This window comes from Sapajus apella, unplaced genomic scaffold (assembly GCF_009761245.1).
Source record: "Sapajus apella isolate SASKATOON/1434 unplaced genomic scaffold, GSC_monkey_1.0 scaffold122, whole genome shotgun sequence".
Classification (NCBI taxonomy): Eukaryota; Metazoa; Chordata; class Mammalia; order Primates; family Cebidae; genus Sapajus; species Sapajus apella.
Genome location: NW_022437062.1, coordinates 7394103 through 7415318, shown reverse-complemented (window position 1 = coordinate 7415318; position 21216 = coordinate 7394103). Strand labels below are relative to the sequence as shown.

The 21216-nt window shown below is 37.2% G+C and overlaps 2 protein-coding genes across 2 annotated transcripts in view; one reads left to right on the top strand and one right to left on the bottom strand.

Annotated features, from left to right (window-relative positions):
• The window catches only part of CHRM5 (cholinergic receptor muscarinic 5), an 81966-nt gene extending 78711 nt beyond the window's left edge, over positions 1–3255 (bottom strand). Inside the window, exon 1 of the mRNA XM_032261341.1 lies at positions 2296–3255. The gene's annotated coding sequence lies outside the window, so the exon portion shown is untranslated. The remainder of the gene's footprint in view (positions 1–2295) is intronic.
• AVEN (apoptosis and caspase activation inhibitor) overlaps positions 1–21216 on the top strand; it is a 167559-nt gene that overhangs the window by 63553 nt on the left and 82790 nt on the right. The window lies entirely within an intron of this gene.

Genomic DNA, 21216 nt, shown 5'->3' with positions numbered 1-21216 from the left:
GACCAGACTTTAAGGATCTAGTAATAGGTATCATTGTAAGAATATGGCAGCCAAAATATTTGCTCCATTTCTATGAAAGAAACCAATAATACACAATCACATTACTTTTACAATACAATACTTTTATATAATATGTGTGAATGAAGTACATTCTAAATTGCAGAAACAAATAGTCATTGACTGCATTCCAGGACTGTTTAGAATCTCTTTGTTAAATCTATCAATACCAGAGAAAAATTCCTGTAAATAACCAAATCTTCAGGTACTAGTGTAAACTCTCTTATCCATTTGTACCCGTGAGATGTAAAGTTGAAGCAGTTTTCAATTTTTTTTTTTTCACCCTATGTGAAGAAAATATCGATTATTCCAAATTGCTGTAGGGTATTTTTTTGAAAGCTGTTGTTGAAACTTCAACAATCACTTTTCTAAATGGGTTGTTATAGAGCAGAGCCTTGACTTGGGTAGGAAAGAAAATGAAAATTCACTGGGATTGATGCTGACAAGGACCAAACTGAGGTAGAGTGAGGTACTATTCATTTGCCCATCCATTGTCATTAGAAGGTGAGTTATAGAAAGAAAGCCCCCAGATTAGTGGGATGTGAGTCTCTGTTTACATTACAATGAGTAAATAAAATCCAGAACACTTAGGAATATTGTTATTTCCCCCCTTTAATTCTGTTTATTGAAAGCAAATTGTTTGAGCATAATATAAATTTCATACTTGTGTCCAAATTAATTAAAAATCTTTAATTACAATTTAAAATATTGATTAGTATTCTTCATTTGAAATATCTACATATTTTTGACTCATGACCGTTTACAAACTGTAATATAATAAGGAGGAAAGAGATGAAAGAACGCTTAAGGGTTCAGCTATTTCTTAGTGTAGATGAACAATAACAGCAACTTAACTTTTAGTTATGTCTGGTGTACGTATGAAGTATTTTGAGATTTCTAAATAAACACTTTTTTCTCTGAAACAAATTGGTATATTAGATAATCACTACTTGTATTAAATTGCTGTTTTCCTTTGTTACTGGAAAATGACAGGTAAGTTTCTGTAATGACTAAAGATGTAAAAGACTTATGATATTTAAGGTTGTTTATAGACTGTCTTGGAAAGCGTGAAGGGATCATAAAATTTACTCCCTTAATTCACTAAAATTTGACAAAAGAATTCAGTGAAATGGAAGACAGTTTCAAATTTGACTACTTTTAGACAAGTATTGAATACTTACTTCTGATAACCTGATGTGTATTATCACAAGATCTCCATAGTTAGGTGTGATTTGCTCTTGTTTCCCTGTCTCCTCCCTTCTAAGATAATAGAAATAGGATTATTTGTTGTAGGGCTTCTTTACGATAAGGTGCTTTGGACCTCACTTTTCCAAAGAAACTTATATGAAAACCAATGTGGTTGGGATTTCTGCTAAAAATATCTGTGTAGGAAATTAAAATATCAGATGAAGAAGATCAGATGATTCCTTTCTGTTGTTTTTACATAAGATTGTCTCTCTAGAAGTCTCATTATGCAGTGATTTCTAGGGAATTTCTAAAAGGCACTGTATCTTTTAAAATTCTCTGATGGCTTCACTAGTGCTTTGCATTTTATAGTTTGGACCACTGACCTGAGTCAAAGCTTTGAGGTGTTAAGGTACCAGACATCTTTTATTCTTTTGTCCTCTTGTTAAATCAGAAAAATGTCTTCATTTAGTCTATTATAAAATTATCTGGTATCTTCAGGATAAATTAGCCCCATCCTACAAGAGTGTTATATATCTTGATTTAGTAGAGATTATTTTTCTTTAGTATGAATGAAATGACATCACAGCTTTTTTCTTGCTAACAATAGAAATCAGTCATTGAGCTTTTGTTCCTTTGTATGAAGAGAAATATTTAAAATACTTATTAATTTTTCCTTCTCTCATCAAGTACTCTAGGAAGCAAAGTTCATTTGAATATTGTTGGTAAACAATGTCTGTGAATGGCCCTTATGCACCATTCAGGGCTCTCTTCATGCATTTTTTCAAGCTATTAAATAAAACAAAATTGGGATGAAAAAGACAAAGATGAGACAAATTCAATGAAAAATGAATGGGAGTTTTAGATGCTTTATTATCTATGAGTGACTTGTTTATGCAGCATAAGTAAAAACAAGTGTTTACCTCAGCTTAAATCTGCAAAAGCTTAAGGAAAGGGTTGCATGAAATTCAAATCCACTAGTTCATTCACAGCACGAGCAGATTTAATTCCAGTAGACAAGATATAAATTAAGGTTATAAAATTAAATCTTACCTGGCAGTGGTTTGTTTGAAGCTCAGTAATTTGAACTCTGGCTGGAAATAGTAAGCTTCGAGACCTGAAATTAATTCTCTACTTTCCTTTCATGTTTTCTTTTGCCAGTGTTTTATTTCTTTAAGTGTCTTTATATCTGTATTCCTGATAATCCTGTAGCATTAGTTAGGATAGTACGCGCTACATGAAGACTGTATTTGGATAGGATTATAGAAGCAGAAGGGTGAGTTTTGCCTTTATCTGATAACAGCAGTTGATCTGACCACAGACAATTTGAGTGTTCAGAACTTATTAAAGATTCATTGAATGCTTCAGCAATGAGAAATCCTGGTTGTTCGTATGTATATTTTCCTCCTGGAAAAGTTCTGCTTGTTCGTATTTCAGAATTACACACACTTCCAAATCAAGCTGTTTTAAAACGCATTATCTGGACTAGAAGCATGGATGTTCTTGTACTCTCTTGCTTTCCTTTCTGCTTACCAACTTTTCAGTCCATTAGCTTCCTTTCTGTAGAGGATGAAGGCATTTCTTCTGTCCTCCTTGTGCTTTTGTAACCCATGCTTCTGGTGCACTGTTTTTTGAATAGTGAGGTAAAAATCCAAAAGGTGGTATGGCTTTATCATGTCTCTGTCCGGTAAACGTACTTGGCATGAATGAAGAGCTGATAGGAGCTATTCAAACCAGACAGCAAACTGATGGGATGACGATTCCATACATAAAAAACCCATTAATTACTTCCCCTGATGGACAGCAGTATATCCTGAAATGAAGAAAGAAAGCAGATGATGATACTCGTTTTGATAGGTGTTCTCTGTTTGAACAGCTTGTCATTGAGAAGCGAATGCAGGAAAAGCTGCAGCTTCAGAGTGTGATCAGGTAGAATGGGCAAGAGTTATTTGACAGACAGTTAAGTGACGTATTTTGGGAGGAAAAAGAGGGCTTAGCACGAAGGCAGCTGGAAATAAGGTTCCAAAATGCTTTTGAAAATGTTCATTCTTCCCTCTTAGTCTTTTTGGCTAGAAGCTTTTTTTTTTTTTTTTTTTTTTTTTTTTAAAGCTTTGCTAGGCATTATTCACAGACATATTGCCGAGTTGTTTTCTCATCATATGGTTTTCCCTAAAGAAGGAAAATAATTTTTAAGTCTTTGAGATAGAAAGACTATACTGTGAGTTTTAAACATTTGTAGCAGAGAAAAGTCTGCTTTGCTTTTCTTTTTTGCTAAATGCACGCCTGTTTTTATACATCTTTTGGGCATATGCATTTTGTTGCTTTGGAATAAAGCATTGTAAGTCCTCATTTGATACAGACTTTTAATAGGGTCTTCATTAAAGCTTTTTCTTAAATTAGATGAAATCCAGATTTCGCTGTATAAAAGAATAGATTTTAAAATGTCAGTTTCATAATTTTTGCACTTCAGTTTTTAAATTTAAAATTCAAATTTTAAATATTGCACTTCAATTTAAAATTTAAATTTTAAATATAAACGTTTTTTCCTTGCCTGCCAGAGTTCTTTATGAGTATATCTAGACAATATAATGCTTTTAAATATTTAAAAAATTATTACAAAACATTTCAAACTTACACAAAACTCTGAAAAAGAATACAAAAATAATACACGAACGTTCAGAAACTCATTACTCAGATTCAGTAATTGTCAAATTGTCAATTATTTGAATTGTCAGATTCAATTCTTGTCTGAAATATTTTAAAGCAAATCTCATTTCACCTATTCATACTTTGGTATATATATTTTTAAATTATGAACACTTTTCACATGACCCTGTGCCATTATCACGCCTAATACATAAGCTGTAATTCTTTGGAGTCATTTAATATCCAGTTCATTTCAAATTCCTTTTGTCTCAGAAACTGCCGTTATGCAGGTTTTCTTCTGAGAGAATCTAGACAAAGTATACACTTCAATTGTTAGACAATAGAATTTTAAACACTGTGATGACTTAGAAGAGAAAAATAAATTTTAGTTTTATAGTAGTCTTTGACACACATTTGTAACAGGAATATTTATGAAAGAAAACATATGTCTAGAGTATTTTTCTTGAACATTTCCCACTTAACATTGCATGATAATGAAAAGGATTGTAACTTTATGTGGTAATGATTAGTGATTATATACTGGTCACTTCCATAATAAACACTCCAAGTTTTAAGCCCCTGATTATTAAGCCATTTCCATGATTGAATGTGACTTAGAGTTTGGTGGAGATCTAAAATGAGAGAAGTAAAAATGTGTCAAATGGGGTCATTGTGTTTATAAGCATTGATGACTATAATATTATATACCTTTTTTCATTAATGTCAAGGTTTTTTCCCAATGAATTTAAATTTTTCTATGAAGTTTGAATTCCTAGCTCCTTTCTGATACAGCATAACATTTGGCTGTTCACTTAACTTTTTCAAAAATAAAATAGCATGAGCTCCTGAAAATAACTTGTGTGCTGCACCCTCACCTGTTGATATTCATTCTCATTCAGTTTCCCTCTTCTTACTCTTATCTCATCTCATCTTTCAAATTGGCTAGATGAATGAGAATGGGGGTGGTGAATATGGGAAGCCATTAACGGGGTATAGATGGAATTTATAATTTTGTTTCCATCTAGGCTTAAAGCCACTGCTGAGGACCATGCTCCCATTTTTTATGGAGAGCAATAGAATATTTCTCTCCCAAGGTGCTCACTCTTGAGAATCTCTTGTCATATGTCATGTTATGGCATGAACTCTTGGAAACTTTATGTTATACCTTATGTTCTCAAATTATACCTTGTCCCTTAAATCTTGCTGAGGACTATATGTGCCAATCACTTTTTTGAAGGCTTAGGAAACAGTTACTGATTATCACCATTTACATATAGATAAGTTGAATAGGAAAACATGAGTAAAAATGCTTCTGTTCTCTTTCCAAGTCGTTTCTGAAATTTTTCTCAGTCATTTGTAATGCAGTGTAAACATCAGGAGAACGTTTTGCAAATATGCAGGTTCCGCTGGAGAACTTTGTATGGTGGGTGAAAAAGTGGTTATAGAGGGAACTGGAATAATAGATTATGAGTCTATTTTGGGTGCAAGTATTTCACATCATTATCTCTCAGTACACTAGCTATAAACTGAATTAATAGAAAACCATTGACTCAAGTACTGACCTGTAGAGTTCCAAATAAAAAATAGTTATATTTCAGCCATCGTGGAAAGTAATTTTCTGCCAAACTTTGCTCTTGGTATTCCTGATGTTGTTCTTTTTTCAAATAAAAAGCTGTACTTATTTCTTACTTTCTATAGGGTGAACTTTCTGCTTTGAAGCAAGGAGTTGTCTACATGAATTGTATTGTTCAGAGATCTAATGGGTTGAGTAGCTAGTTGGGTAGATGACTTGTTTTTCCACCCAAAATTTGAGGGGAAGGAGGAAAGTCTTAGGGATATGGACTTTTAGGTTTTCTCTGATACACATAATAAAGCACGTTTTTCTCCTCTTCAGATATCTCAGCCCTCCCTCTTTGCAACTCTATGTATTCTCATATTTAATCTAAACTCTCCTATTGTGACTGTAAAGTTGACCAAACAACTTCAGAAACATCATAGACTTTCAAATAACTTTATGTATAAGAGAAATGATTTTTTTCTTTTACAAGGTCCTTTTTTGCTAGAACATTGGGTCCATACCTGCAGTTATGTTCATAGCTGTTTACAAAACTGTAAATACTTTTATAAAGAAAAAAGTCTCTCCTTTATGCTCTCCACTTCTTAGATGAGTAGGATTTATAGTTAATGATTTTTCCTGTGGCAACTACTTATTTTTAGGGCATTTCAAATATTTATAATCTCAATTGAGTGTGATTATTTTTCAGTTAATAAACGAAGAGAAAAAGTTGGATTTTAAGACATTTATTGTGGACTCATGGAAGCTGTTTCTAAAATAAATACGCTTTTAAATTCTTTTTGAAGAAATCAAATCTTCGTTGACTTATGTGAGTCATACTAGGTCATTTTTAGCACATTAATTGTAATAAACATTTGTTGACTCCTTACTGTGATCAGTTCTTTGGATGTATAATACATTTGCTTTAAAAGCTCTGAGGCAGACTGTTATTATTCATCTTCTATAAGGGAGGAAACTGAAATACATAAAGGTTAAGTAACTTGCTCAAGTTTATCCTGTTAGTAAGATGTTGAACTGTGATATGAATCCAGGCAAGGTGATTTCAGAGTCCAGTAAGATTAGATTGCCTACTGACAATGATGATCATTTCACCTAAGTGTAAGACTCCCAGTATAATGTTGAAAGAGTGGTGTCTCTCCAGCATAAGTAACATTTTACAAAAGTGAGATCTGCGGTTTCTCTGAGATCTCAGATGACCTGGAGAGTTGACTGTCTTTAATATACACAGAATGTTTTCTTTGCGTCGAATTTATAAAGGGGTGATTTTCTTTCCTGAATTGTATTATGACCTCTCAAATAACAATGTGCTTTAAAATACTAATCATTTGTTTAATTAAATTAAAAAAAAACTAAGTAGTGATGGGGGTATGAACTAGATTTGTTGTAATTTGCAATACAGTTGATTATTAGGAAACAATTGCTGTCTTCATATGTATCACATTCAGGTAAAATTATAGCCTTTTTTTTTTTCTTTTGGCATCAGTTTGTTGGGAAGAAAAAGATTGCATTTTTATCTTACAATTTAGATACTTTTAAAAAGGCTTTCATTTTTAAAATTCTCTAGTTTATTCCTCTACTGTAGCACCCACTTGTTTCACTCATCTCAGGCCTTAACCTGTGTCCTGATATTTGGCTCTTTGCTCATCTGTCATCCTTAAGATTTTGACCTTATGTGAACTGCAGACAACCACTAGAGGTCTCCAGACCACACTTTAGAAAGCTCTGATTTTACAAGCATACCCTAGTAAGAGGAACAGCTTTGTTCCAGGGAGATTAGGCACTACTATTCCTCATCAAGTATTCATGAAATGCTTCTTATATTCCAGGTTCTAGAAATATGCTATGTCCTGGGGGTAGATTTTTTTTTTTAAAGTAAGGTCTTAGACCCTAAGAACCCCGTCGGCTAGTGTAGACGCTAACATTTGATCATAAGGTCACATCACGTCCTTTTATATCCTGGTTACTGGAGTCCTTTAGATTTCTAAGTTTGTGAATGCCCCACTAATTCTTTCTGTAGCTTCTCATCTGTAGTGAGATCATTCCTGCTTTCTTGATGAGCGCTCATACTGCATCTTCATCAATCTGGCAAGGAGCCATTCTCTGGGGCAAGTAGGATTATTTGGATGGGCTCCGGAGTTTGTTGTGTGTATGTTTTCATTTTTCTTTTTTCTTTTTTTTTTTTTTATCTTTTAAGACAGAGTCTTGCTCTATCGCCCAGGTTGGAATGCAGTGGTGTGATCTTGGCTCACTATAACCTCTGCCTCCTGAATCTCCTCCCTCAGCCTCCTGAGTAGCTGGGATTATAGGTACCTGCCACCTCACCTGGCTAATTTGTGTACTTTTAGTAGAGACATGGTTTCACCATGTGGGCCAGGTTGGTCTCAAACTCCTGACCTCAAGCCATCTGCCTGCCTTGGCCTGCCAAAGTGCTGAGATTGAAGGTGTGAGCCACGTGCCAGGCTGGGCTCTGGTTTTTTTTTTTTTTTTTTTAAATTTTCTGATATCCTTCGTAGTAGCTCTAGGCATCTGATCTTTAGCGAAGCACCTCACACAAAAGTCAGCCACTGCCTGTCTCAGTGAACAAGACAGATACCACCGAGATTTTAGACCTCCATTTCCATTTTGTTTTATACCTGATAAATTTTAAAGAAAGGATCGACTTTCCGCTTGCATCTCTTGTCTGTTAGGGGTGTTTAAATAGACTGGTATCTCACTGTAACAGTCTTAGAGACATATTCTGAGTAACCCACGCAAAGCACCTAGCACAATGCCCGGTACAGACAGGGCAGGTGTTCTGTAGATGTCAACAGTTGTCATTGTTATTATGGAATTAATTTAATTTTACTGCTGGAGGGGTCTGTAGAGATAATTTAGTCCTGCCACCCTTTTTACACCAATTTTAGTGCTCTTTTCTTTCTCATACAGACATCTAACTGCTTGGAGTTGTTCTCATTGGTGTTATCCCATGTTAGGAAGGCCACAATTTTGATTTAGTCGTTACCACCTAATGATTATACTTCTGTATGAGAATTTTTATGTGGATAAGTGTTTTGAACTAAATGGCAATTGTCAGTTTTAAAAGCATTTCAGGGCCGGACATGGTGGCTCACGCCTGTAATCCTAGTACTTTGAGAGGCTGAGGCAGGCGGATCACGAGGTCAAGAGATCAAGACCACCCTGGCCAACATGGTGAAACCCCATCTCTACTAAAAATGCAAAAATTTTACAAAAATAAAAAAATTGCACCACTGCACTCCAGCCTGGGCGACAGAGCAAGGCTCTGTCTCAAAAAAAAAAAGTATTTCAGGATGACACTGGGAAAGCAATAAGCAAACATTTTTCAATATCCATAGTGATGCTGTAGAAAGCCTGGCAGCTCATTAGCCTTAGTGACTTTCTGGATGGTGGACCTGTTTTTAAAAGTATAGAATTCCTGAAGGCACATGGAAGTCAAGTAATTAGCACAAGATATAGAGAGCTGATGAGTGACAGAACCAGGATCCAAACTAAGCATTCTGTGCTCTTAACCCCTATGCCATGATGTTTTTGAAAGCATGCTAACTAGCATTATTTATATTTGTGAACAAGTACAAATAATCTAAGCAGACCCCAATAGGGGCTCAGGTGAATACATCCAATAGAATACTGTACGGACATATAAAAAACAGTGGAAATCTTGAATGCTTAGTGAATAATTACTAAAGAAAAGGTAGCTTGGTTTTAGAAATAAATATATGGGTAAATAGAAATAAGTGGGTTATACTTTAGATTCAAAAAATATTTTGACAAAGTTAGTAGTACCTTAAAGTCTGTTTTAAAAACCCTAATAAAGAGCTAAAATACGTAAATAGCCTTGGGGACCTTTAAGTGAATAGCCATTTGTCTGAGCCAGAAGACAATTACGGGACTTAACCATTAGCTCTTGGAATGCAAGAATTTTGGGGGTCCTCTAAGAGTTGTGGTAATTCTTATTTAACAGTTTTATAAATACCTTGAAAGACAATAGTAAGAGAAAAAGCCCCAAGATTTGTAATACATAAAGCCATAAGGGGTAATTTCTTGGGTAGATCTTTGAGTAAGAAATGGTAGATGTGTGTTAGTTTAGTTTTTTGTTGTTGATTTTTTTGTTTTGCTTTGGAGACAGGGTCTCGTTCTGCTGCCCAGACTGGAGTGCAGTGTAACCTCAAACTTCTGGGCTCAAGTGAACCTCCTGTTTTGGCCTCCCAAGTAGCTGGGACTATAGGCATGTGCCTTGGCTATATATACATTTTAGCGGGATATGAAAAAATGAAAATAGTCTTGATTATAATAATATGATATGCAGAAGATAAAGGGGAATTGTAGACAGATTTTATGCTGGTGAATTCAATGATCTGTTATGTTTTTAAAGGATTTGAGTCCTATGTGGTGTGTTAAAAAATTTAGAAATTAGCAGGAGGTTATGATGATGATTCAGGCAAAATATGATGGTTCCTTAGACTAAGGTAATAATAATTGGAAAGAAGGGGACGGATTACAGGAATATAAGGAGGTTTAGATGATAGTTGGCTGATGAATTAGCTATCTAGGTATGATGGTGAGAGAGGTGTTGAGAATGGCCCCCAGAACTCTGACTTGAGTAACTGTGGCTGGAGATGCAATTTGCTGAAATAGGGGAAGCTGGATGAGGAACAGGTTTGAGAAAGGGAAATTAAGAGAAAGAATATTGAACAAAATGGGCTGTGGATCTGCTAATTCTTCTAAAATGCTTGAGGCACGTGAAGGAATGGAATATTTTACAATCGTATGTGAGAAGAATACACTGTTACATGCTATTTTTGTAAATAGGTCTTTTTCTTCATTCCTTTGTTTTTCATGATGGTTTTTTAACCTTACTTTGTTTTTTCTTGTCTCTGCCACTTACATGTAACACTTACCAATCTTAACTTCTCTCTGTGCAAGTATTCCAGTGAGACAGGAAAGGAATTAATGAATCAATCTTTCTGTATGGGGTGTGGTTGGAAATAGCCACTCTAAGAATAAATATGCTGCACTCTGCCCCTCAAATTTGGTTGAGAATCATTTCTTTAAAATTATCTATAAATGGTTTTTGATATGGAACATTTCTCTAATTTCTAAAAAGATTTCTTGGTTACAGTGGTTCATAGGAACACACTCTCCTCAGATGATCAGGCAACTAAGTTTCTAGATGAGAATGCTGAGCATCTCAGAGGTTGGCATCCACCCAAACTGCACCCAAGGGTGCAGATCTTGTAACTAGTTAACAGTTGATATGTTAGAACAGTAGAACACTAAGAATCAAAATTCTAGTCAATAATTCCTCTTATGAGACACACCATTTACTTACCAGTTTTAGTAATAAGAGAAATTCTTATCCGTAATGAGAAATGAAATATGTTCTATGGCTGGGCATGGTGGCCCACGCCTGTAATCCCAGCAGTTGTGAGATTTAGGAGGCAGGGGCAGGAGGATTGCTTGAGCCCAGGAGTTCGAGACTAGCCTGGGCAACATAGTGAGACTCTGTCTCAATAAAATATCAAAAAATTGGCCAGGCATGGTGGTGCACGCTTGTAATCCCAGCTACTCGGGAGGCTGAGACAGGAGGATTGCTTGAACAATCCTCCTGGAGGTCGAGGCTTCAGTGAGCTTTTTTGCACTACTGTACTCAGCCTGGGCAACAGAGCAAGACCCTGTCTAAAAAAAAAAAAAAAAAAGAAATAAATATTTTTATAAGAAATGTATTTGATAAGGTATAAATAGTTACATTTTTTTCTATAAAAAAGAATGTAAAAATGTAAAAAATGTAAACATGAAAAATGTAAAAAAGGTTACATTTTTAAAATAATTCCATAAAGACTTCATATTTAAAATTTGATAAGATTGATACTTTAGTCCTCAGTTGAACAGTGAAGCCCCCAAAACATGTGCATCGTTCCAGACACTGGATATATGAGCATGACTAAGGGATAAACTCTGCTCCCAAGAAGTTGACATGGACTGGGGAAGACAAGCACGTCAGGGAATAATGTTATCTTTATGTTATACTCAAGTAGCTATATAGAACAGAAGATAAGATAGGTCTCACACAAAGCAGGAAATAGCTAGTTTAATCTGGAGAGGTTAGGGAGGTATGTTAAGCTGAGTCAGCTGTAGACATGGGTTAGGTGCTCTTTGAACTTCTTCAGGAGAGTTCATTTTATTTTTATTTTTTAAGAAGCTCATTTTATTTTTTTAATTCCAAAGAATTGATAAGAGACTTAGGTGCTAAGAGATGAATGTAGTTCTGAGATTATATATAAAACATTTTTTAATATTTCTAGTGGAAGTGGCAACAAAATCTCTCTCACACACACACACACACACATGCACACATGTGCACATGCAAAAGAGACACAGATTCTCTTCCTCGTTTTAACCTAAGTATTCTAGTTACCATAACAACCTGATTGTGGTAGTGCATTTGCTGCTATGCTTGAGGTTATATCAGCAGTTCCATTATAAGCTGCAGTTTTCAGGATCCTAAAACTCAATGTCGCATTCACAGATGTAACACATGAAATTCCATCTCTTAATTTGATTTTGCCTCACACTTAAATCTCCAGAAGTCATTCTCCTCTCTCCCTGTGTTGAAAGAGTTTCGCATATCTGGTTTGTAGGATTCTGCTTTTGTTAATTTGTATTTTTATTGCTAAAAGAAACCTCCATATCTGATCATGGTCTCTTATTTTGTAATGAGGGAGTTGAGGCTCTGAAGGGTCATCCGACAAGACTCTTGCCTTGCCTTGTCACCCTTAATGCAAGTCATCCAACAGGAATTTAGTAGTTAGACACTATTGCACAGATGTTGGAGTTCCGTGGCATCTTCTGCTTAGTGATCTTGTTGATTTTTGGTTAAACCTCACCATGACATGCCTTTCATTTCTTTTGCATATGTGTCTCTTTGTGTATTTGATGTCTACCCTTTCTTCTATAATAGGATTCATTCTGTTGTCATATTCCGTGTTATAGAAATTGGTTTATATGTCTTTCCAGTTTCCACTAAACATTTCTCCAGGGTAGACACCATGCTTTACTTCTTATAATGTCTCCAGCATTTGCTGAGAAGGACCAGCTCTGTCTCTACTTCCTCCTCGTTGACATTCCAGTTTACCTGGTGTGTGACCTTCCTTGTTGCTTAGTCTTTTTTTTTTTTTTTTTTTTTTTTTGAGATGGAGTTTCGCTCGTTACCCAGGCTGGAGTGCAATGGCGCGATCTCGGATCACCGCAGCCTCCGCCTCCTGGGTTCAGGCAATTCTCCTGCCTCAGCTTCCTGAGTAACTGGGATTACAGGCACGCGCCACCATGCCCAGCTAATGTTTTGTATTTTTAGTAGAGACGGGGTTTCACTGTGTTGACCAGGATGGTCTCGATCTCTTGACCTCGTGATCCACCCGCCTCGGCCTCCCAAAGTGCTGGGATTACAGGCTTGAGCCACCGTGCCCGGCCTGTTGCTTAGTCTTAGTACTAGAACCTAATGACCCGTCTTTCGAGGAGTTGGGAAGTGGATAGTGGTGTGGAGAGAGGAAGGTGCCTCACTCTGCCCCGAGGTAGAGTCTGGGGATTCGAGAGTGTGGTGCCTGGAGGGCTGTGGCTACGACTGAAGTGTAGGAAGTAGTGAGAGAGGCTAAAGAGGCATTAAGGGGCCTGAAGGTACACTTGGATTGGAGTTCCTGCCGAGGAATCTGAACTCTGTTTAGTAGGCAAGAGAGACCTATTGAAAGGTCATAGGCAGGAAAGTGATATGAAGAGATTACCTAAAACTGCCACACATTCAGGTCCTTGAAGACTGAAATTTGTATTTAAAAAAGTATGGCAGAAATAGGTAATCATTCTATCTAGTAGGAAAATGTAAGGTCAGAGAAGAGAGTACTTAATTCTGCCTTGGGTGCGATGATAGGAAACTCTCACCAAAGAGGTGATGTTTCAGCTGGATATTAAGGGGTAGCTAGGATTGCACCAGGCAGGGAAGTTGGGAAGATGGAATTTTAGACATGAGAAAAAGCTTGATTGAAGAATCGGAGGCAAGAATATGCTTGGCATATCAGGAAAATCTTGACCCTGCTGATGTTGGTGTGGTGCCAGGTCTGAGGGGACCAGTGGCTTGAGAGGAGACCGGATAGGGTGGGCTGAAAGCAGGTCGCCAAAGGTTTTTGGTGCTCCGCTATGGAGTGAAGACTTTATGTTGTAGATAGAGGGGAGCTGTGAGCTTTAAAAAAAAGTAGCTAAAAGAGATGAGCAGACCGAGGGCATAGAGAAATTCATCCTCTAGCAGTTAAGAAGATGAATTGGAAAATGAGAGATGGATGCTATTCTACCAGACCAGGTTAAAAAAAAAAAAACAAATGAAGGTGCCTGTTGAACTTGGATGGTGGGATTAGAAAGAGTCTAAATGGAGGGTAGGAATGAAGAGGAGGCATGTTTCACAGGTAAATTTAGCAGATGTGATTGGCTGTATGGGGAAAAGTGTAAGAAGTAGTTCTGTTGGTTTTTAATTTTATTTTTTGGAGATAGAGTCTCACTCTGTCACCCAGGCTGGAATGCAGTGGGGCTATCTGGGCTCACTGCACCCTCTGCCTCCCAGATTCAAGTGATTCTCCTCCCTCAGCCTTCCGAATACCTGGGATTACAGAAGTGTGCCACCATGCCTGGCTGATTTTTTTCGGTATTTTTAGCAGACACGGGGTTTCACCATGTTGGCCTGGCTGGCCTTGAGCTCCTGGCCTTAAGCAACCCACCCACCTGTGCCTCCCAAAGGGCAAGGGCTACAGGAGTGAGCAGCTGCACATGGCCAGAAGGTTTCCTATTCAAGCCTCTAGGTGAATTATTTTGTGATTTATCAAGGTAAGGAAAACAGGAAGAGAAGACAGATTTGGTTAAAGATAACATTTTGAGGGCCGGGCACGGTGGCTAACACCCGTAATCCCAGCACTTTGGGAGGCCGTGGCAGGCCGATGACAAGGTCAAGATATCGAGACCATCCTGGTCAACATAGTGAAATCCATCCCATCTCTCCTTAAAAAAAAAAATTAGCTGGGTATGGTGGCATGCGCCCGTAGTCCCAGCTACTGGGCAGCTGAGGCAGGAGAGTTGCTTGAATCCAGGAAGCGGAGGTTGCAGTGAGCCAAGATCATACCACTGTGCTCCGGCTTGGCTTTGTCTCAAAAAAAAAAAAAAAAAAAGTACCTCCGCATTTTAAAATTTGAGGTATAATTTACATACAAAATGCTCAAATCTTAACAGTTTGATAAGCTTTGATAACTGATGTGCACCTGTGTAACCACCTCTGCAAACAAGTTATGGAGTAGTGGTTCTCAATATTTAGCTTGCATCAGAAACACCTGGAAGGCTTAATGGACCATAAATTGCTATGCCCACTCAGAGTTTCAGATTTAATAGATCTGGGGTGAGGACTGAGAATTCAACTTTGTAACAATTCCCAAGTGCTCCTGGGTCCAGGGACCACTCTTTGGAAACTACTGATATAAAATACCACTATCATACCAGAAAGGCCCTCTTCTCCCTTTTGCCTCTCTCCCCAGGCAATCACAGTTCTGATTTCTAGCACTGTGATGAGATAGCCTATTCCTGGACTGCACCAATGGAATTACTCAGTATTCATTTATGTCTGGCTTTTTTTTTCCATACAACATAATGATTTTGAGATTCACCTGTGTTGTTGCATGGGGTTTATTCCCTTTTACCTGCTGACTAGCCTTCCATCATGTAATTCATGTGACTATATCACAATTTGTTTATTAGTTCTGTTGACAAACATCTGATTTAGTTTCAATTTTGGGACATTATAAATAAAACTTCTGTGAACATTAATGTACAAGTCTTTTTGTGGTTATATGTTTTCATTTCTCTTAGGTAAATACCTAGGAGTAGAATTGCTGGGTTCAAGGATAAATTTATACTTAATTTTATAAGAAACTGCCAAAATAGTTTTCCATAGTGGTTGTAATATAGTCGAATTGTGATTAAATTTTCATTGACTCTAGTGAAGATCCTAGGCATTGGCTACAGTGAAGGAGTTTTTGTCAAAGAAGAAAGGCCTATAGTGGGCAAGGAAGCTTGGCAGTGTTACCCTTTGGGATATACCTGTGGCTAATCAACAGTAACCATGGAACTCTTTCACATCCTGAGAGAATTGACGCCTATGTTTAGACTTAAAAAAAATGTAGTTCGCCATTCATTCAAAGAACAGTTTTTTTAAAATTATACTTTAAGTTCCGGGGTACATGTGTGGATGGTGCAGAATTGTTACATAGGTATACCCACGCTGTGGTGGTTTCCTGCATCCATCTCCCCATCATTTACATTAGGTGTTTCTCTTAATGTTACCCCTCCCCAATACCCCCACCGCCTACTCTCCCTCCCCTAGCCCCCCACCCCTCAAAAGGCCCCGGCGTGTGATGCTCCCCTCCCTGCGTCCATGTGTTCTCATTGTTCAACACCCACTTAAGAGTGACAGCATGTGGTGTTTGGTTTTCTGTTCTTGTGTCAATTTGCTGAGAATGATGGTTTCTAGCTTCATCTATGTCCCTGCAAAGGACGTGAACTCATCCTTTTTTATGGCTGTGTAGTATTCCATGGTGTATATGTGCCACATTTTCTTTATCCAGTCAATCATTGATGGGCATTTGGGTTGGTTCCAATTGTTTGCTATTGTGAACAGTGCTGCAGTGAACATACCTGTGCATGTGTCTTTATAATAGAACAATTTATAATCATTTGGGTATATACCCAGTAATGAGATGGTTGGGCCAAATGGAATTTCTATTTCTAAATCCTTGTGGAATCACCCACACTGTCTTCCACAATGGTTGAACTAATTTACACTCCCACAAACAGTGTAAAAGGATTCCTGTTTGTCCACATCCTCTCCAGCATTGGTTGTCTCCAGATTTTTTAATGACCAGTGATGAAGAGCTTTTTTTTTCACGTTTGTTGGCTGCATAAATGTCTCCTTTTGTAAAGTGTGTGTTCATAGCCTTTCCCACTTTTTGTTGGGGTTGTTTCTATCTTTTCTTGTAAATCTTTTTAAGTTCTTCGTACATTCTGAATGTTAGCCCTTTGTCAGATGCGTAGATTGCAAAAATTTTTGCCACTTTGTTGGTTGCCGGTTCACTCTAATGATAATTTCTTCTGCTGTGCAGAAGCTGTTAAGTTTGATTGGACCCCATTTGTCTATTTTGGCTTTTGTTGCCATTGCTTTTGGTGTTTTAGTCATGAAGTCCTTGTCTATGCCTATGTCCTGAATGATATTGCCTAGGTTTTCTTCTAGGGTTTTTATGATGTTAGGTCTTACATTTAAATATTTAATCCATCTGGAGTTAATTTTTGTATAAGGTGTAAAGAAGGGGTCCAGTTTCAGCTTTCTGCATATGGCTAGCCAGTTTTCCCAACATCATTTATTAAGCAGGAAATCCTTTCCCCATTACTTGTTTTTGTCAGGTTTGTCAAAGATCAGATGGTTGTAGATGTGTGGCGTTTCTTCCGAGGCCTCTGTTCTGTTCCATTGGTCCATATCTCTGTTTTGGTACCAGTACCATGCTGTTTTGATTACTGTAGCCTTGTAGTATAGTTTGATGTCAGGTAGCATGATTCCTCTAGCTTTGTTTTTTTGCTTAGGATTGTCTTGGCTATATGGGCTCTTTTTTGGTTCCATATGAAGTTTAAGGTGGTTTTTTTCCAGTTCTGTGAAGAAGGTCAGTGGTAGCTTGATGGGGATAGGATAGCATTGAATCTATAAATTACTTGGGGCAGCATGGCCATTTTCATGATATTGAGTCTTCCTTACCATGAGCATGTTTTCCATCTGTTTGTGTCCTCTTTTATTTCCTTGATCAGTGGTTTGTAGTTCTCCTTGAAGAGACCTCTTCACATTACTTTTAAGTTGTATTCCTAGGTATCCTATTATTTTTGTAGCAATTGTGAATGGGAGTTTGTTCATGATTTGGCTTTTTTTTTTTTTTTTTTTTTGAGATGGAGTCTTGCTCTTTTGCCAGGCTAGAGTGCAGTGGAGTGATCTTGGCTCACTGCAGCCTCCTTCCCACCCCCACCAGGTTCAACCTATTCTTCTGCTGCAGCCTCATGAGTAGCTGGTACTACAAGCATGCACCATCACACCGGGCTAATTTTTGTATTTTTAGTAGAGACAGGGTTTCTCCATGTTGGTCAGGCTGGTCTTGAACTCCCGACCTCAGGTGATCTGCCCAACTTGGCCTCCCAAAATACTGGGATTACAGGTGTGAGCCACTGTGTCCCCCCTCAGACAACAATTAATAACACTTACTGTGTATTCGCCATAGAAGGGCACATGATTCCCGGTACTGCTCTGAGGAGCTCACAGGTAAAACAAATTCTTATACTTTAAGAAGGTGCAAGGCAGTGCCTTCTATCTAAACTCTCTTAATCCTAGTTTATCTGAATGTTACTTTTCCAGAAATTCTAAACATCAGACAGTGAAGACATAAAAAAAACTCGAAAAACCAAAAACCCCAGAACATTTTAAATCACTGGGGAAAAAGATGGATTTGTCAGTAAAATGGTGTTGGTCCAAGCGGAGTTCACCATCTGGGAAAAAATTGGAATTCAAACCTATCAGGATGATGTCAACATATGCCAAAAAATTTAATGTAAAGCACTATAAAGATATTAGGACAAATCACGGACATATTCTTTTCTAATGTCAGAATAGGGAAGGTGTTTTAAAATATTACACAAAATCCAGAAATATAAAAGACCGTTAAATCTGATTATGTAAAAATGATGAATTCCTGCATGGCAAAACCCACCATAACCAAAGCCAAAAGATAAATGATTGTGTGTGTGTGGGTAGGGGAGGTAGAATTGTGACTCATATTACAGAGAACTAGTTTCCAATATATGTAATGTGTTTTAACAAACCTATTAAAAATGGGCAAAGGCTATGAGCAGACTGTTCACAGAAAATGAAATGCAAATGGCTCTTAAACATATGAAAAGATGCTCAACCCACTCATGATAAGAGAAATGCAAATTAATTAAACAGAAATACATATTTTCAGTGATTAGATTGGCAGAGTTCAGAAAACTTGATGAGGCTACACTGGCAAGGGTGAGGATGTGCAGTGTTGGAGGAGAAGGGCATTTCAAATTGAGAGGAATTGCAGGAGCGGTGAGATGGAAATGGAAAAAGTAGGGCCAGCACATTAGAGCAGGACAGGTGAGGTGATGTAGAGGCAGGCGTGTTGACTTTAGCAAGGAGCGACAGCTGGCGCTCTAGTGTCAAGGGAGAAGCAGGGAAACTAGACAGAGCTCTACACAGTAACTACAAATGCTAGTCACCACGGAGGCAGACAGCCCTACAGATAACAGCCCAAGGGAGTCACTTACCCCGAAAGTTTACATTATTCCCAGCATTTTCCATTTAAGAAAGCATTACAGTAGAATTTTAAATGGAATGAAAATTTAACCCTTAACAAATTATAATTTAAAAATATATTCTTCAGTTATCTCAAATGTAATTTTTGGAGAATGTTTTTGAAGATGCTGAATAAATGAAATACATCTCTACTGGTTTAGCTGCTTATTCCTATTCATAGCTTCTCTTATGGTGAGTTACATTACATCACTGAATGTTTAGGACGAAAGTGTACAGTCATGCCTGTGTCTCCCTTTCATTGCAAAGGTAAAGGTAACATACATAACTAATTAGGAGAGAGATTAACTATTAATGTTGAATTTTGGAAAAGCAAGTAATGCATGAAATTTAACAGAATGGTGCTTTTCTTTTTAATTCCCATCCCCCCAACATTTCTTATCTTTGTGTGACTTCTGCCTCATCACTCATTTTACTTTCAGAATTGTGAAATTTATAATGCTCCTTAAAATGAAGTTACTATCATTTACCTTTTGGTCTAGGATGTTATAATTCTGTGTGGTACGTTATAGTTTCAAGCATTGTGCATTGTGGATTATGCCTGTAGATTTATACATATTAGGGACAAATAGGGCACCAAATATTTAATGATATTCTTGATTACTTACATTCCTAAAATAGAATGTAATTACATGTTCAAGCCCAAGTTAACTTGATTTACATTTTCCTTCTCACTCACAATTTGGTTGCTCTGTAGAATTTTAAAAATTTTAGCCTTATGCCCAAATATATTTCAATAGTTCCTTGAGTCACTAAGGCAAAAGGTTAAGGGAAAAAAGTATACCTCATAGAATACGTTGAATACTGACCAGCATGGATTGTATAGTGTTTTCTGACGGGTAAGGTTATAGATTCTATTTTTAAAAAATTAAAACTAGCCGGGCATGGTGGCTGATGCCTGTAATCCCAGCACTTTGGGAGGCTGAGGTAGACAGATCACCTGAGGTTGGGAGTTCAAGACCAGCCTGTCCAACATGGAGAAACCCTGTCTCTACTAAAAATACAAAATTTGCCAGGCATTGTGGTGCATGCCTATAATCTCAGCTACTTGGGAAGCTGAGGCAGGAGAATCGCTTGAACCCAGGAGGTGGAGGTTGCGGTGAGCTGAGATTGTGCCATTGCACTCCAGCCTGGGCAAGAAGAAGAAAACTCCATTTCCAAAAAAAAAAAAAAAAAAAAAAAAAAAAAAAAAAAAAAAAAAATAATAGGGGGGAGTTAGGTAGTATTCTTCATGATATCTGAAAAGCAGGCTTATTTTATATTGAATTCTTGTACAGATGGGCATTATCCAAGATGTATGGTACTCGCTCCAGTGCAAAGCTGTAGAAAGATAACCATTTGGTACCTTCCAGGGGTCTTTTCAGAGACTTTTCTGGGTAGAATATCTAATGATTGAGAAAATGTTGATATTTTAACTTGGGTATAGTTTATCTTAGTTAAGAAGAGTTGAGTTTGTGGGATTAGATGCAGATTGAAAATTCTTATTTTCTAATATAAATATTGGGATGCTTAGGGATCTCTGTGTTCTTGAAGTTGTTTGTTTTTTTTTTTCTTTAGCACCTTGTGGACAAGGATGTATGACCTGTCCAACTTGGTGTTTTGGGCATATGTAGGTGTCTTCCATTAGTGCCCTATTAGGGATTCAAGTATAGTTACTGATTGATTGATAAATTATTGTCCACACTGTTTTCTGTGGTTGGGTTGTTTGAGTTCCATGTGTAGCTCAGTCATCTCAGAAAATTAGGTAAGATTGTGTAGTTATTATAAAAAATGCATGTTTAATTTTGATTTTTGCATTTATACTATTTTGGGAGGCATTTTTTTAAAAAAGACAATACTCTTATTATTTATGCAATTTCGTATCTTTTTGGAGAATCATTGTAATTTTTTGCCATTGAGTATGTTGGTATCTGACTAAGAGAAGAAATACTGAAATTGCAGTGAATGAGACTTAATTTCTCATTTTCTGCTAACCAAGTTACTACAGGTGTATCGGTTATGGACAAGCATCTATCTAGACAGATAAAGTAGGATAGATTTAGGAGTCATCTTCTAATGGTTTGGGGAATAGGATGCAAGGTATATTTCTGTCTTTGCTAATGCTTTGCCTCTTCCATCTCCCTCTGTCTGTATCTTTGAACCTGGAGTGATTTTTTCCCCCTTTTTGATGTGGAAGACAGACTGACTTGTCTTTTTTTGTGTGTATGAGACAGAGTCTGGCTCTGTCCGCCAGGCTGGAGTGCAGTGGCGTTACTTGGCTCACTGAAACCTCCACCTCCCAGGTTCA